Source organism: Ovis aries, chromosome 19, assembly GCF_016772045.2.
Source record: "Ovis aries strain OAR_USU_Benz2616 breed Rambouillet chromosome 19, ARS-UI_Ramb_v3.0, whole genome shotgun sequence".
NCBI classification, from domain to species: Eukaryota; Metazoa; Chordata; class Mammalia; order Artiodactyla; family Bovidae; genus Ovis; species Ovis aries.
In genome coordinates, this window is record NC_056072.1 from 25,028,735 (window position 1) to 25,041,850 (window position 13,116).

The 13,116-nt window shown below is 35.0% G+C and overlaps 1 protein-coding gene across 1 annotated transcript in view; it reads right to left on the reverse strand.

Annotated features, from left to right (window-relative positions):
• Positions 1 to 13,116, reverse strand: part of LOC101112602 (contactin-6) — a 328,617-nt gene that overhangs the window by 33,245 nt on the left and 282,256 nt on the right.

Genomic DNA, 13,116 nt, shown 5'->3' on the forward strand with positions numbered 1-13,116 from the left:
TCTCTCGCAAATATTTCTTCAAATTCTCCACCCCTTATTTTATTTCTCCCCTCTCTGCTCCTTTTGGAACCAAGATTTCATGTATGTTAGAGCTATTCACTGTAAACAGTATGTTCCTTATGTTCTTTTTTGTCTTTCCTATTGCATTTTTTTTTCCATTCTGGATATTTTCTATTCATATATCCTCCTCTTTACTAATCTTCTTTGAAATATCTCTTTGGCTGTTAAGTTGATCCATTTTGTTCTTAATTTTAGCCTTTGTACTTTTCACTTCTAGAACTTCCAATTAATTTTGCATACCATTTCTCTTCTGAAATTCTCCATCTGGTTCTCTCTTTGAAAAACATACTAATCACAATTGGGGCTTCCCTGGTGGCTCAGCCATAATGAATCTGTCTGTCAATGCAGGAGACACAGGTTTTATCCCTCGGTGTGGAAGATCCCCTTTGAGAAGGAAATGGCAACCCACTCCAGTGTTCTTGTCAGGGAAATCCCATGGACAGAGGAGCCTGGTGGGCTAGAGTACATGGGGTCACAAAGCATTGGACAAGACTTAATTACTAAAATGACAGATAATCACAATTATTTGAAAATCCTTGTGTAACAACTTCTACCTTTCTATCAGTTGTGATGTCTTGTTACCTTCTGATATTTCTCTGGGTTTGGGTCATTTGGTCCTGGCTCCAGCTATTGATAATAATGTTTTATGAAATATCAGGCACTGTGGCTCAAAATGTAAATATTTTCATTTTGTTACATTTTTCCCAAGAAGACTTACTTTTTAAGCAGGAATTTGGAAAAAGAGCAGAATCTGGTCAGGAATTGATCAAATTGAGTCTGCAGTCAGTGACTTTAAATCCTGGACAATTTTGTTCTGTTTTTATTACTAGGGCATGGTCCCTTAGGTGACTTGATTTAAGACCGAATTGCTTAGCTGACCTCATTCTGTTTGGTTGATTCTGAGCTCAGCTCTTTATCTTTCTGGCAGTGTGAGACTACCAAAATTTCTGTTTGAGATTTTTATTTAAAAAAATATTTTTTACAATATTTGTGATTGATATTGATGTGACAATGCTACTTCAACTAGTCAGGACAGAAGTTTATCCATGTTATTAATGTTTTATAATAGATTATGTGTAGTGTTGGGAATATTTAGGCCATTTAACAGCTTGAGCAGTATGATGATTCATGTCATTTGGAGAAAGAAGTGAGTGCTCCTTAGGACAGATGTAGAAACTCTTAATGAGTATAAAACTATACTAATTGTTTATTCAACATTTAATTCAAAACCATTAAATTGGTGCAGAACCCATGCATTGTTCCAGGTATACATCAGAATGGGACTGAGCAAATAACACTGAACTGAGGAGCCTTTAGAAGTGTGAAGTCGCTCACTCGTGTCTGACTCTTTGTGACCCCTTGGACTGTAACCTACCACGCTCCTCCGTCCATGAGATTTTCCAAGCAAGAGTACTGGAGTGAGTTGCCATTTCTTTCTCCAGAGGCTCTTCCTGCCCCAGGGATTGAACCCAGGTCTCCCACATTGTAGACAGACACTTTACCATCTGAGCCACCAGGGAAATCCTAGGATCTCCATAAAAGATGCAAAAATCTCATCTATAATTTAATATGAATATTCAAGCTTCTAGAAAGGAGACAAAGATGGAATTGAGACTCATGTTTTTGAGACTATGGGGCATCCCTTAACATCAATATTGTCATCATTTTGGCCCAGATAATTTTTTTGTTGCATGTATGTGTCAGCCAATTCAGAGGGAAGTGGGGAGACTATTCTGTGCATTATAGAATATCTAGCAGCATCTTTGGCCTCTATGTACTAGATATTAGTAGATCCTTCAGTTGTGACTATCAGAAGTGTCTCTTCACATTGTCCTATGTCCCCAGCAGGCAAAATGAACTTGGTTGGTCATCACTGTTCTAGTAACATACTTTGGGAAAGTGACAATAATTGTTTAACTAATATTTGATAATTGAAGTGGTGGAAAGTGGTTAGATTCTTTGCATATCTTGATTGTTGAGGCCATTTTTAGAAAATAAGTTAGAATGACTACAAGAATTTGGCTTGAGCAACTGTCATTTTAAGTTGTCATTCATAAAGTGGTAGGAGAAGCAGGTTTGGGGAGTGAGAATTAGGGGTCAGTGTTAGGATGTAGCAAATTGATAACTGAATATGATAAATTGCTCACTGGATTTTGAAATTAAGAAAAATGCTTAAATTGGTTTATCATTTTGGGAATTAGCTTAAGGATGTTATTTTAGATGATGAGATTAGATGAGCTACCAAGTGAATGGTAGTAGCTATGGCAGAGAATAAATTCAAGGACAGCTCCTTAGCATATTCCAAATTAAGAAAACTGATAAGAGGAAATTGAAAAAGAGTAACTCAAGATGTTAAAAGAAAATGTGACAAATACTGTGTCTTGGCAAAGAAGTGAGAAATATATATGAAGAAGAATGTGATCAGTAGTCTGATAGAATAACAAAGATGAAGACTGAGAACTGACCACTGACTAAACAGTGTGGAGGCTACTAGCACCCTGTTAAGAGCAATTCTGATGCCTGGTTGTATGGATTCAAAACAGAATGGACAAGAAGGATTGAAAAATGCAAGCTCATACAGACGAACTTTTAAAAGGGCTTCAGTATAAAGGGGAAAAGTCCAACATGGCAATAGCCATAGGGGGAATCATGGTCAGAAAATGACTATTTTTAAAATTATATGAGTATGGTGGTGTGAATGATACCTCAAAGGGGATAATAGAGATGAAAAAGACAAAGTGAGTGAGAGGGACAGGAAAGGAGTGGAGAGGGAGAAAAAGAGGGAGAAAAAGCGGGAGAGAGACGGAGGGAGGTTTGAAAGAGAGAGGTTGAAAGAGAAAGGGAGAAAGAGAGAGAGAGAGAATATCCCTGAACGTGAGTATAGGAATTAATCTATTGTACAAGTGGAAGAGGTGAGTTCATGACCCATATCTCCCAAACTGTGCTTTCCAGTTTACTTGATAAATTTTGTTTAAGCAAAACATAGCTAAAACTTGACTTTTTCTAGATACTACATGAGAAAAATAGAATCACAGTAAAAATATGATGTACAATATACTGGTAATGATAATTGATTATATAGTATTTATTTCAAGTTCCTCATAAACATCTAATAAATGATGCCAAAGAAATTTATTTTCTAAGATACAAATCCATCAAAACAGAGATCAAGAGCGGAGACAAATTTTGAGAAATTGTAATGAAGTTGAATGATTTCTAATTGACTTACTATAAAGGTCAGTCACAGGCTGGCAATGGGAAGACAGAGGAGAAAACTTATTTAATATCTCTTTAAGTATTCATTCATTTGGGAATTTATGAATAGGATGTTATTTGGTCTCTAGAGTAGTTCCCCATCTAAGAAGGCCAGCAAATTACTTTGCTGAGAGAATATAAAACAGAGGGTCTTTGAGGTGCCTATCACCAAGCCCAGTTGAGGGTCAGGAAAATCTTACTGAAAATGAGGGAATTAAGGAAATATGTACACAGTGAGCGCTGAGATTTGTGTTTTGTAGCCGTATTCAGCTCTGAGAGTGCTATCTGCTTGGCATTTGCTCTCCGGACAGGAAACCTGGGAGGGAAGTGAGGGACAGTTGTCCTGGGAATCTGATGATCCTAAAGAGAAAATACTCCAATATTTTTCTTAGGGTTCTCCAAAGGAATATCCTGACCAGATCATCTAAATATGAAGTTAAATCATTCAAAATTCCCACTCTTGATTAGAGCTTTCTGTAAGATTTTTAGTGATCTAAATATGAACAAACAACAGTTCCATGATGTATCTTCAAACACCTCTAAATAAAGGATAGGACAAAGAGAAAAGAAAGTAGTTTGGGAAAAGAGAGACCTTGCAGAAGAAACAAACTAGAAAAGAGAAAAAACTACAAGCAATACTTCCAGAGGAAAGGAAGAAAAGACCAAGATATTATCTAAAAGAATAGCCAGAAAATAAAAAGACACTTAGAAAAAAATTTTTTAAAAAAAAGCAAAAATACAAAAGAAAATCTGGAAGGCAAAGCTGAGAAAACATCCTAGAAGGTAGAGCAAAAACAGCTATAAAAAGGATGTGAGGATATAGAAACATTATATATAATATGTATATATAAAACATATAAACATGTAGATAGACTATACCTATCTAAATATATGTATATATAATACAATAAATTCTACACATAGATGAGTAAATACATACACACATGCATACAGATACTCATAAACTTGAATAGCAGTCTAGGAAATCTATTATAAATGGGCATTTCAGAAAAAGAAATGGAGTAATTACTCAGAAAGATATCCCAGGCCCAAAGAGCTATGAGCTTCCAGGATGACAAAGTAACAACAAATGCCCTGTAAAAAAGGCTGAAAATAGATTTACACCAATCATCATGTAATTGTGGGACACTTGGAAAAAAAGGACTTTTAGACAGAGAGAGAGAGAGAAAAGATGTTACAAGCAACAGGTCAGAAATCAAAATGGTTTCAGCTTTTAGAGCAGAGTAAGATTTCCAAATTTATGAAAAATCATGATTTCCAATCCAGGATTCTGTTTCCAATTGAAGCATCAATCAAAAGTAAGCTTAGTGTAAAGACCTTTTCAAACATGAACGATCTCAAAAAAATACATTTTTATTGATTTCTTTCTCAAAAATCCATTGGAAGATGCAGTCTATTCAAACGAGGAAGTGTGTCAAGAGAAAGGCATGGTGCTTAGGCAACCAAGCTCCCTGACAGAAAAGCAGATCAATATCAAAGGAAGAGAGTAGAGACAGAATTGAGGAATGAATTGTTTTCAGGTCCATAGAAAACTAAGCAAACAAACAAGAAAATTACTAACTTTAGGAAAAGCAAACACAGGGAAATGAAAGCTAATACTCTGAAATAAAACCTACAGAGAAAACTAACAAACAAGGAAATTGATGTGATGGAGTCTAATTCCCTACCTCTAGCAAGACAGAAATGGAGGAGTTTTTAATCTTTATTTAATATACCTTTCCTCTTTGTACCAATACTTGCAGTAGGCTTGGTTGCTTTATATCCTCTTAGCCAGTGCAAAATGATCTGCTCAGGCATGTGTTTTTCAGATTAAAATCTATTTGCAGCATTTCATATTTATATCGTATTCTACCACTGGCAGAGTACAATTTAATTCCAATGGACAAAGTAACCATGGTCAATATATTATAGTTTCCCTGCAGTTACCATTACCCATTTATCTTCCACTTCAATATTTAAATGATTTGGAGCAAATATTAAAAGACTACCCTAAACCCCTGAGTAAATGAAACAAATGAAGAACCTTCTGGATAAAGTAATTGTCTTAAATTTAAGTTGTCTAAATGAAAAAATAGGTCTAAGTATCATGCAAGGTAACACTGAAAAATTCCCTAGCAAGTAATATAAAAGTAATATAAAATGTAAACACAGATCTTCTGTATTAACAAGTAATCAAAACAGGGCCTTACATCTGTTTAAAAAGAGCATGCACTGTAGATTCTGCTTAATGAATTAAATATGCCAACAACTCACTTTCAAAGCAGTTAATACATAATCAGTTCAGTTCAGTTCAGTCGCTCAGTCATGTCTGACTCTTTGTGAGATACATAATAGGCAATGACTATTTATGGGATCATATTTATATTTCCTATAAATAGGTAATGTTCACTCAGTCCTCCAACGGTAACTTTATTCTGGTTGTAGTAAAACACCAGGTTGAAGTGTTCTGTAGCTTTATAAGAGATGAAATTAGAAAATTTTAGTTTTGCCTGGCTATAGGACCTAATAGAAAATGTTTCCTTCTGAATGTTAGGTTTGCATGCGTGCATGCTACATCGCTTCAGTTGTGTCCAACTCTGTGACCCTATAGACCATAGCCCACCAGGCTCCTCTGTCCATGGGATTCTCCAGGCAAGAATACTGGAGGGGGTTGCCATGCCCTCCTGCAGGGCATCTTCCCCACCCAGGGATTGAATCTCTGTCTCTTATACTGGCAGGTAGGTTCTTTACCACTAGTGCCACCTGGGAAGCCCTATGTTAGATTTAGGGAAGATAAAGTAAAATAAAATCCAGAAGAGGAAAATTAGAGTCAATTGATTCCATTGATTATTTTTCCCTCTGCATTCCCTTACCCCCTTTCCTACCCTATTCCTTTTCTTGACTTGAATGAATTTGCTAATAACTCTTTCTTTGAGTATTCAGGATCCATAGACTGAAAAGCTTGCATCTGGGTGTTTTGTTTTGTTTTGTTTTTAATGTTGTAATGCCACACATTTTTCCTTTAAAAAAAAAAAAGGCACTAGAGCTTGAGTGACCACTATACTAGTTTAGAAATAGAATATCCAAGGAACAGAGAAGTTTATTCACTACTTTAGCCTCAGAATGGAATCATTGAAAAAAAAAAAAAAAGACTGAACTTCCAATTGTTAACCAAATACTTCGGGCACAGTGTGAATAAATTTGAGAGGGGAAAATGGAGGCAAAGATATTTAAAATTCAAGATTTTTTTTTTTTAACTGCACAGACTAAACCCACTGTTGGTAAAGTTTTGCTTAGTTTTGCTCATTTTTAATAAAGAGAAGGTTGATGGCTAGTGGTTTAAGTCAAGTGAGGGTAGTCAGATACCAAAGAGTGAGTATGTACTGTATGATTGCATTTGTATGACATGTATGGCAGAAAAAAATCATGACAGTTGTTGCTTCTAAGAATAGGGTGACAAACACATGAAAAGATGCTCCACATCACTCATTATTAGAGAAATGCAAATCAAAACCACAATGAGGTACCACTTCACACAAGTCAGAATGGCTGCGATCCAAAAATCTGCAAGCAATAAATGCTGGAGAGGGTGTGGAGAAAAGGGAACCCTCCTACACTGTTGGTGGGAATGCAAACTAGTACAGCCACTATGGAGAACAGTGTGGAGATTCCTTAAAAAATTGCAAATAGAACTACCGTATGACCCAGCAATCCCACTTCTGGGCATACACACCGAGGAAACCAGAATTGAAAGAGACACATGTACCCCAATGTTCATCGCAGCACTGTTTATAATAGCCAGGACATGGAAACAACCTAGATGTCCATCAGCAGATGAATGGATAAGAAAGCTGTGGTACATATACACAATGGAGTATTACTCAGCCGTTAAAAAGAATTCATTTGAATCAGTTCTGATGAGATGGATGAAACTGGAGCCGATTATACAGAGTGAAGTAAGCCAGAAAGAAAAACACCAATACAGTATACTAACACATATATATGGAATTTAGAAAGATGGCAATGACGACCCTGTATGCAAGACAGGAAAAAGACACAGATGTGTATAACGGACTTTTGGACTCAGAGGGAGAGGGAGAAGGTGGGATGATTTGGGAGAATGGCACTCTGACATGTATACTATCATGTAAGAATCGAATCGCCAGTCTATGTCTGACGCAGGATACAGCATGCTTGGGGCTGGTGCATGGGGATGACCCAGAGAGATGTTATGGGGAGGGAGGTGGGAGGGGGTTCATGTTTGGGAACGCATGTAAGAATTAAAGATTTTAAAATTTAAAAAATAAAAAAACTATTTAATTAAAAAAAAAAAAAAAAAGAATAGGGTGAGGCCAGGGAGGGGCATGAGGGAACAATATGTGAAAGTGAAAGTGTTAGTAATTCAGCTGTGTTCTACTCTTTGTGACCCCATGGGCTGTAGCCTGCCAGACTCCTCTGTCCATGGAATTCTGCAGGCAAAATACTGAGGTGGATTGCCATTCCTTTCTCCAGGGGATCTTCCCAACCCAGAGATTGAATCCAGGTCTCCAGTATTGCAGGCAGATTCTCTACTGTCTGAGCCGCCAGGCAAGCTGATAATGTATTTTGGTAGACTTCGAGGTTGCAGGGGTGTATGCATTTGCCAAAATTCAGCAAATGTACACTTAAGACTTTCTTTACTTATGTAAAGTTATCAAATATTGAAGTACATTTAATTAATTAAAATGAAGTATTTAGAGGGAAGTACTAATACCTGCAAATTACTATATCTTTTTCTAAACTGTAAACAATGCCATGTGAAATTATCTCATGTAATTATTATTACATAACTTTACTGGAATGTAAAAAAGAAGGATAAAAAGTGTTCTGCCACTTAATAACACAAGGATCTTGTCAAGTAATTTAGCCCTCTGTACCTCAATCTCTAATGATCACTTGCTTCAAAATATTGTTCTGAGGGTTCAATGAGATGACATACATAAAGGACCTGTGACAATGCCTGGAGCAGATTATGTACTTGATAAAAAATATTAATGAGATAATAAATAATACAATGTTAATAATAGCAAAAACAAACTCTTTAGGATCTCACGCTAGTTCTTAATTGAACTGATAAATCTAATTTCCAAGTCTTTGCTTTTCACCACTTTAAGAAGTGGTATATGTTCATCTATTTGACCTCTTTAATTGGCACAAACCACAAGCTATACATCCCCTATTTTTATTAAGAGTAAATAAAACAATGCAAAATTTTAATGAATAGTAGGTTTGGTGACAATTTTCTTGAATAATCAAAAAATGTGCAAACTTATAATTCATTAATTATAATTAATATACAATATCCATCCTATAACATATAATATATATTTAAAAGAAAAAAAGCTGCTTAACATACCTGGAAATTTTATTTGAGTGATATGTGCTAGATTTTTAAAAGACTATAAACTAAATTGTTACGAAGGCTGAAATATTATTGACATTTTGGGCTTCCTTACATGAATGCTTTTTGTTTTCTTTCTCCTTTACTCTTGAAGAAATTAAGGTCTCAAGAACTCCCTCGGCATTATTTCCAATATTGGAGGGGGAATGAAAATTTCATATCTAGACAGTGTAAAAATTCACTATATATTTTTTCACCTTAAAAATACTTGCATTAAAAAATTTTAAGTCAAAGTCTTCTTTATATTAGATCTTTTAATTCATTCCTTGCATAAAATTGGGATGTAGAATTAAACATTTGGGGAAAGACATTAGCAGTACTTGGAGAATTCAACCACTACAAAATAATGGATATATTCCACTGTGTCTTGTCACCTCTGTGAATTTGTATTTTTGGTTTACTCAGGAAAGCTGGGCTTCTAGATTTAACAGCTGAATTAAACACCTCAAGTCCTTTAAACTGCCTTGGAAAGCCACAAAGCCTCCAATTATCTGCCTATCTTAGTATTTCTCTTAGTAAATGTAAAATCACATCAGTGAACACCCTCTTCTGCTGGAGAAAATGGATAGGCCACTCTCCATGCTGGTATAATAAAGACTTCTATCACAAAGAATAAACAACTAAATGAGCAGCAATAAACTTAATTTGCACATTAGATATGCTTTTCCAAGTTCCGACATTTCAGTTGAAAATAATGCTGAAGCAATGAGGCCTATAATTGAACATCCAAAACTTCTCCAGTGGGGAAACAAAAACAAATGTTGCCTGCAAACAAGATCATTTCTAGAGCCTGCTGTTTCTGAGCTTTTTAATAATTTTCCAAATGCCAGATAAAATAATGTTCTCTTTAATGTGACTTTCATATGCCTCTTAGTGTATGTACACATTGTATTTTACAAGTCCTCCAAACGAAGACATTTAAACTCTCTTTCCTTTCAATTTCCTGTTTGTGCCCATGGAACATGTCCTCAAATTACCCTGGGCATCTTCTGAGGCTCTGGCAAGGCTGGTGCTAATTGCACTTCCAATGTTTGAATGGCAAATTGCTTTATCCTGCTGCATTAGTGAAATAGAAATTTCCAACATACAGTGCAGATAACTTCAGAATCCTCTTAACATAGATAAGCCATATCAGCTAAAAATTAAGCTGAAAAATATCTTACTCTTGTAACAATTATCTTTTTACATGTTATCTAGCAACAACATTTCTTGCATGACTGAGGCTGATAAGTAAATTCAAAGAAAGATGATTGTTTTATCAGTTTTACTGAAATTTCTCATTTGCTCTTTACCACCATATTACCAGAAAGGTCACTGTAAGCTGATCTTGATTTGAGAGACAAAATTATACTTGATGCTGTAATGACAATAAATGAACACTATAGACAGGAAAATACAAACACATACACATATACAGGCATACACACACACACACACACACACACATATGCAAGCACACAGAGAAATATTAAATTGTCACCACAAACAGCCAGATGGCTGCTCTTAATAGTCAAGAAAATGACTGAATCAATGCATACTATTACGTTTACATCTCAGATTATACCTTCAATTCTATAGGTTGTAAAATAATTTTTAGCAGTGATACCTTCAACATTCCTACATGAAAGGGAATTAGAGATAGCAGTCTTGTTAAGAGGATATGCCAATGATAGACTTATCTTAGACCTATTTTGTGTAAGAATCCCACAGTGTATACAATACAGATCAGTTAAAAAGCAAAGTTTCTAAATATGCTTTCATACTTTGTGTTTATGTAGTTTTTTTAAATATATTATGTATATGTGTTAATTTTTATTACATTAATGGCTACTGTCAATGGCAAAGAAGCAAAAAATCTCCAAATCCCCTTGAAATGGGATGTGGATATTTCATGAAGGCTAAAAATAACAAACACATTCCTTCCCATCATGGGATATAAATGACTGAAAATAATGATATTCATGCATATTGATATAAGCCCTTTTGCATATGTAAATCATCTGGAACTGTACTGAAAATACAAGAACAGTGAGTTCTGTCCATGAAATATTTTAGATTTTCATGTAGCTTCCTATTTGTCCTCCCTTGTAGAGTGTGGAATTCTCTATGCATTAAAATCATGTAACTACAAACACTAAAATTGGAAAAGTGAAAGTATTTAGAAGTTTATTATTTGCCTTTGAAGTGCTCTACTATGAAGTAGTGTAACACATATAAATCCTGAAAAATTGAAAACTTTCAGATTTTAGAGGAGAGAAGTCAGGATAGAAATTATCTCTGAGAACCAAGGGGGATAAGGTGAGATCCTTTCACTCAATCAATAAATATTTAGTGAACACATACAGTTCCCAGGGCTTGCCTTTTTCATTTCTTTTCTAGAAGAAGGGAAAAATAAGGAGAAAATACGTGTGAATAAGTGAACCATATCATTTGTAGGAAGATGAAATATGCTACAGAAGAAGGAAAAGTGGAAAAGATGAAGATGACCAGGAATGCAGGTTGAGATAATTTTGTTTTAGTATCTCCAGCAAAGGATATTAGAAGTAAGTAAAACTATGTCAGCTTTTTAACTGAGCAATCTTATTTAATTATTTTCTTACTCACAGAGATTCGAGTATCTGGGGACTATGGTGTGTTTTATGGAAAATCCCAAAATACCTATCAACTTGTTTCTGTCCTAAGAATCAGGAGACTACATGGCTGTGTTTCACTTCTAAAGTATCCACATGCTATCTTTAGAACTAAGCAGATGTTTCTGAGTTTCTCATATTTACGTGACTCTTCTTACTTGATTTTTCTTCCATTGATTAGTAATGTACAATCATTATGATACCAAAGGCAAAAGAAAATATTGAGGAAGAGAAACTATCTGTGTTGTTTAATCTATTTATATTTTTTTTCGTTAGTCTTTGTGGTGAAAGGATCTTGTCATTGTATTTTAGTAGCAAACCGTTGGTCCCGCTTACCCATCGCCGGTAGTCCACCAAAAATTTTGAGAAACTACATTTTCACTACTGATGTGTTCTGTCTTTAATATTTCACGTTTTAATTCCTACTGGATTTCTCCATACCTAGAAAAATTAACTGTGTGTCTTTCCAGCATATATTAATCTTCTATTGTAATATAGTGCATGAATACCACCCATAGCATCTAAATTGGAAATAAGGTAATCGATTTTTCTTCCCTTGATGGACATGTTATTTCTTCAAACATAAAGCATTCACACTTTTTAGTACATGAGTATTACCAAAAACTTGCTGGGGAAATTCCCTATCATTAAATATAATTATAGCACATTCCTTGAAACATTAAGTCCATATCAGTCTTAAAAACCTGATGACAATACAGTATTAAAGAAGTGAAATTTTTCAAAATATGCCACACTGGTTGGATTTTCACACAAGTTCTATCATTTACATTTCCCCTGAGTATTTCAGACAATTGTTGGCATAATATAATAGGCTTGAGATAAAGTTGGCAGAAATATCTTCTAGGGATAAAAGTGGGTGTTTGTTTTCCTTTAGACATTTTAAAGGATAATTGGTGAGTATGCTGCATCCTGCGTCAGACATAGACTGGCGATTCAATTCACATGATAGTATACATGTTAGAATGTCATTCTCCCAAATCATCCCACCCTCTCCCAACTACTTTTTATTGCACTTATTTATTTCTAATAGAAATAATGATAAAACACCAATTGCTGAATTTAATCATTTGGGCTTAATAACCTGCTCAGACTCCTCTATCAAGACAGTCATTCTGATCATCCAGGAGGCAATGAAATGAAAAAGTGACCTGGCTTCCCCTAAACATACTAGTTTTATGAGCTGAGATTCAATAAAGTAGCAGAGATGGAGAATAGAAATGTCTAATCTTAATTATGGCCCTTGGTGATATACGTAGTTACATTTGGACTGATACTAGTTTAAAAGTTTCAAGAATAGAGTGTGCACTTTTACCATCTGAAATTGGGTGAACGTATCCACTTACTGTGATGGAAATCTAATAATTATTTACATGTCACCAATATTTTAATTTTTTTTCTCTTTTTAAAGAACTGCTTATTAAGGCTAACACAAGAAAGTCTGCATTTTGCTAGTTATAGTTAAGTACCCAGAGTTATAGAAACAAATGAATCAACTATGTACTTGGCAGCCTTACATCCAGGTAAAATTTTTACTCAAATTGATAGTTTCTGAAAGAAACCTCACTAACATCATCAAAGTATTCATAAATTCCTCTCATGGAGGCATTTGTGGAAATCCGCATATTTTAAGTGCAGGTTTTATTTTGTCTTATTACCCACTGGACAGCTTTTGAACTGTCAAGCTATTCACATCTACAGTGCTGTTCCACT